Source organism: Salmo trutta, chromosome 23, assembly GCF_901001165.1.
Source record: "Salmo trutta chromosome 23, fSalTru1.1, whole genome shotgun sequence".
NCBI lineage: Eukaryota > Metazoa > Chordata > Actinopteri > Salmoniformes > Salmonidae > Salmo > Salmo trutta.
Window position 1 is genome coordinate 31,920,922 of NC_042979.1, and position 6,137 is coordinate 31,927,058.

A 6,137-nucleotide genomic window follows, 5' to 3' on the forward strand; every position below is an offset into this window, starting at 1 on the left:
ACTTTAATGTTTAAATTTTCCATCATGAAAAATGTCCTGTAATGTTTCAAAGGTTATGTTGCTGTCACGTATTATGTGTTATGTATTTTAAATGATAGTTTTGAAATTCTTAGCAATGTAAATTCTGCATTTCTTCAGTTTTATCTGTGAGCAAAAAAAAATAAACTCCAACAAAACAATCATCAAAGGTATTACATAAGTGAGTTTCAGAGAGAGTCAGTATATGAATGGTATCTGTTACTAGCAAGTTGTTGATTTCATGAACCTTGTGTCTTAGGCTACATATGTTCATGTGCGGGGAAAAATTATTTCACCTCTCTGAGATTCTTGATTGTTTTTAATGCTTTACTGGAAGGCTTATTAGAGGTTGACATGACAGTGTTATTTATGTTTGAGCTGGGTGAGCTGCACACAGTGGACATCCTACTTGGGCAAACCGCCTCAGTGCTAACCGCATAACTCAAGTTCATAGGCGTATGATTATTGCATACAATAGCTGTAGGATTGACAGAAGCATTCAGGGGGGTTAGAGTGACATAAATTCCGTTACTTACATTATGACTGCCAACAGCCCTGGGACAATGTATATTAGCAGCAGCACTAGGACAGCTCAGCAACACAATGGTAGGGATTCTCTGAGCTGGGCTTGGGTCACTGATAATTCATTGTCTCAACGCAGCCTTGACGGAGTGGTCCACCCTCAACAGGTTCAGGACTGGCCACAGCCCATGCCTCGCCAACCTCCACTGATGGGACATTAAAGAAAGACCCTTATGTGCCTGTGTGGGGAGCAAACCATGCACCACATTCTTGAAGTCTGTCCAATCCACAAACTCAGTAAAAGCCTACTCCCCCTCAACACAGCAGGACCAAAAGCAACCGCTTGGCTCAGAGATTTTGCATTTGATGAATATGTAAATATGAAGATAAGAGACATATGGAATGAGTGACATACTCACACTTCTACACATACGAATGCACAGCATTTGGAAAAACATTTGTATGAATTTGGTGTGTGTGTGTGCATGTGTGTGCCCGCATGTGTTTTTTGCATCCATGACTATATACCATATGATATGTGTGTGTGACCATAAAATCATTAGCACTACGGGGGTTTCTATCACTGTGAGACAACACATCAGACATAGTAGAAGCAGAGAGCGTGTCCATGCTATTAAAGCGGTAGTGCAAAACAATGTATTGGAGAAAACGCAGCCAGACGTCTCTTTGCTGACAGCTATACGACCTTGGTATAGACCCTACCTTCCTGTATAGATTAAATGCTGCCTAAATCCAGCTGTAAGGATGCAGGATTTATTGTTTAGTGACATAAAAGCAGGAAGATCCATCTTCAGTCATCTTCTATACATATTTCAAAATGCCTCCTATTTTCTCTATGATTGGAAAAACAATTCAGAAGAAAAAGGGGTATCACTATAAACAACATCGAATGTAATGACTTATTTTCTGAACGTGACGGATTCAACATGGTCTGTTGATGTACATCTATTGATGTAAAATGCTAATGTTTTGCATTTAAACCATGTCATGGTGAACACACATTGATAATGGAACAGCAGGTGTACCAGAAAACTAGATTCCAATTAAATCTGACTGACCTAGTTAAATAAAGGTAAAATAAATAAAATAAAATAAATCAATAGTGGTCCTCAAACACCTCTGCACACAGAGCGTTTGCTACTATCCCTCCCACTGTATTATCCAAAGCATTAGTAGTTTTGCTTGGCGGACTCTGGCATGTAACTACAGGAAGTGTAATTGTAACTGATCCATATTCATTAGCCAATTTCCTTCTGCAACGGGATGAAATCTACACAGAAGTTGCCTTTCTGGGATTGGGGCAGCTTCTAGCCTGAATGCTTTTGATGGATGAACATGTTTTGGTAGGGTTCACACATGAAAGGCTTCCTGCTGTCCCTTAGTGGAGAACCGCAGTGCAAATTGACCCTTTTACTAGAATTTAACTCAGTTAGATAGTACTATGCTACTGACTACAAGAAAGAGTGCTACTTCTGAACAGCAAGGGTCTGTGTCCCAAATCATACCATATTCTTTACTTGATGCACTACTTTTAACTAGAGCCTGATATTCATGAGTTTTTCCTTTACCCAATCTTTTTTCTTGATAACGTTGGAGCTACGTGGCTAAACGAAGAGGATTGTGACTAATTACTTAGATAAAGTTCACTGGCATGATGCTAATGAAGCTTTATGACACTACCCACTAGTCACACACTGGTTGAATTACCGTTGTTTCCACTTCATTTCAATGAAATTGTGTTGAACCGAAGTGGAATATACGTTGAATTGATGTCTGTACCCAGTGAGTAGAGTGTTATATGTGTGTGTGTGTGTGTGTGTGTGTGTGTGTGTGTGTGTGTGTGTGTGTGTGTGTGTGTGTGTGTGTGTGTGTGTGTGTGTGTGTGTGTGTGTGTGTGTGTGTGTGTGTGTGTGTGTGTGTGTGTGTGTGTGTGTGTGTGTGTGCGTGCGTTTGTGTGTCAATGTGTGTGTGTTTATCATCTGTTTGAATAGTTTGTCAAATGCATGCCTGTGTCTCATCCTCAGATTAGTTTCCAGTCATCTGAAATCAGCTGTGATTTTATATCCTGAGGTGATTTGAGCTCTAATCTTAATTCAACTCTTGTTCATATCTGTAAGCCATATAACGACCTGTTATATCTGTGCTGTATGCAATATTATTTCAGATCTGTAATGCAAAGAGAGGTTATGCAAAGTGCATTGACACAGTGTACACAACCCTTTCTCCATCTCCCTATCAGTATGCAGCTAGAGACAACCGTTCCTATTATCCTCAACCTTGATCCTGTGTATCAGAGTGGGGTTGTGTGGACACAGCTGTGTGAAGCACTTAGATAGGAGCACTATATAAAAAAGGAGAATACCAGGAAAACCAATCGCTCCATACTTTTGTTTTTCTGGTCAAATTGTGTGTGTTCTCTAAAATGGCTGCATGGGGGGGAAGAACGTGAGGAGAAGGAAAGAGAGGAGATTGTGGAAGGAGAGGTGGACGAAGACAAAAGAAGAATGATAGAGGGCTATGAAGACAAAGATGGACAGAGAAAGCTGGGAGAAAATGTAACTAATAGAGAGGGGGAAGAGTATAGGGGAAGGGAAAAGGGGATGCTTAGTCAGTTGCACAACTCAATGCAGTCAACTGAAATGTGCTTTCAGCATTTAACCCAACGCGTCTGAATCAGAGAGTGGTGCGAGGGGCTGCCTTAATTGACGTCATCAGCGCCGGGGAGCAGTTGTTGTTGGGGGTTGAAGGTGCACTATGCAGAAATGTGTGTATGTGTGTGTGCATCATAGACGGAGAGAGAGAGTGTTTGTGTGTATGTATGTGAGGGCGAAAAGATGTGAGATGAGCCTCTCTCTGATTACACTCTAACCAGGCCTCTCTGTGACTCGCCCAGCCTGCCTCCCTGTGCCCAGTCCCCCCTTCTCTCCTGTGCCTGTCTCTAACGCTGATAAATGGCTTTGTTCGGCCCATCCTCTGTTCAGCAGATAACATTTCACCCTGCAAAACCTTGCAAGGATGGAAGGGGGCTGGGGAAGAGGAGAAAGAGGAGGAGGTTCATGTGCAGGATATTGAGGAAGGTTCCTATTATAGTGAAGATGGAGTGAGGGCTCAGGGTACAGGTGGGGCGTTGAGGAAGAGGAGGAGAAGGGTGATGAGGTGGGAAAGGGAGGCACGGTACTGGGAGGATGGAGGAGGATAAGGAGGGCAAGGCAGGGCACTGTACTGGGAGGAAAGAGAAGTGAGTGTTGAGTGGCAAGTCAGGGCACTGTACTGCCGCAGGCAACTGGCCACTGGGGCTTTATACTAGCCCTGACTTCCCCAAGAGCCCTGAAGCACTGCCTCTGACAGCCAGCATGAGAATGCATAGCATAGCCCACCAGAGCTAATTAAGTAACCCACGCATGTGTCAGTATACAGTACTGACAGTACTAATAACCATTCCAATGACTCAGGATAATAAGAACATACTCAACTTTGATTATTATTGACTCACAATCAGGTCAAAAAGATGCCTCAGATATACCAAGTAGGCAGGGACATAGACAAGTGTTGAATTCATAGCGTCATGCTATCTGGAGCATGCTAGAAGGCATCCTTCCACTCCCATTGTTTTGTCACTCAATAAGCTGAGTGAACAAAAACACATATTGATCTGCTATCTATCCAGGTCTATAAACCACTGTCACAGAATCCACAAGAGAAGGTGCATTCGTAGTTTGGGTGAACCATCCCTGTCATTGGCATGTATGTCACGCCCTGACCTTAGAGTTCCTTTTTATGTCTCTATTTTGGTTTGGTCAGGGCGTGAGTTGAGGTGGGCATTCTATGTTCCCTATCTATGTTTTGTATTTCTTTGGTTTTTGGCCTGGTATGGTTCTCAAACAGGGACAGCTGTCTATCGTTGTCTCTGATTGGGAGCCATACTTAGGTAGCCCTTTTTCCACCTGTCTTTTGTGGGAAGTTGTTTTTGCATTGCTGTGAGTACCCTGCGAAACTGTTCGTTCGTTGTGTTGCTTCTTGTTTTGGTTTTTGCTGGTTCACCGTTTATATTAACCTGTTTAGGATAGGGGGCAGTATTTTCATGGCCGGATAAAAAACGTACCCGATTTAATCTGGTTATTACTCCTGCCCAGAAACTAGAATATGCATATAATTGTTTGATTTGGATAGAAAACACCCTAAAGTTTCTAAAACTGTTTGAATGGTGTCTGTGAGTATAACATAACTCATATGGCAGGCCAAAACCTGAGAAGATTCCATACAGGAAGTGCACTCTCTGACCATTTCTTGGCCTTCTATAGCCTCTTTATGGAAAATAGAGGATCTCTACTGTAACGTGACATTTTCTAAGGCTCCCATTGGCTCTCAGAAGGTGCCAGAATTGGGCTCAAACCACAGCTAAATGCAGCACTAACCTTAGATGATCTTCATCAGATGACACTCCTAGGACATTATGTTATACAATACATGCATGTTTTGTTCAATCAAGTTCATATTTATATCAAAAAACAGCTTTTTACATTAGCATGTGATGTTCAGAACTAGCATACCCAACGAAAACATCCGGTGAATTTACTAAATTACTCATGATAAACGTTGACAAAATACATAACAATTATTTTAAGAATTATAGATACCGAACTCCTTTATGCAATCGCTATGTCCGATTTTAAAATAGCTTTTCGGCGAAAGCACATTTTGCAATATTCTGAGTACATAGCTCGGCCATCACAGGCTAGCTAATTTGACACCCACCAAGTTTGGGACAACCTAAACTCAGAATTACTATTAGAAAAATTGGATTACCTTTGCTGTTCTTCATCACAATGCACTCCCAGGACTTCTACTTCATCAACAAATGTTGTTTTGGTTCCAAATAATCCATAGTTATATCCAAATACCTCCGTTTTGTTCGTGCGTTCAGGTCACTATGCAAAGGGTGACGCGCAAGCTCAATTCGTGACAAAAAAATTCAAAATATTCCATTACTGTACTTAGAAACATGTCAAACGCTGTTTAACCTGTTGGGGATAGGGGGCAGTATTTGCACGGCCGGATAAAAAACGTACCCGATTTAATCTAGTTACTACTCCTGCCCAGTAACTAGAATATGCATATAATTATTGGCTTTGGATAGAAAACACCCTAAAGTTTCTAAAACTGTTTGAATGGTGTCTGTGAGTATAACAGAACTCATATGGCAAGCAAAAACCTGAGAAGATTCCTTACAGGAAGTGGCCTGTCTGACCATTCCTTGAGCTTCTTGACTCTGTTTATTGAAGACTGAGGATCTTTGCTGTAACGTGACACTTCCTACGGCTCCCATAGGCTCTCAGAAGGCGTGAAAAAGCTGAATGATGTAATTCCAGCCCCAGGCTGAAACACATTTGCGCTTTTGGCAAGTGCTCTATCAGAGGACAATGGGCTGAGGCGCGTGCTTGAGTCGACCCCATGTTTTTATTTTCTATTGTTGTTGAACCTAAACACAGATTCCCGGTCGGAATATTATCGCTTTTTTACGAGAAAAATGACATAAAAATTGATTTTAAACAGCGTTTGACATGCTTCGAAGTACG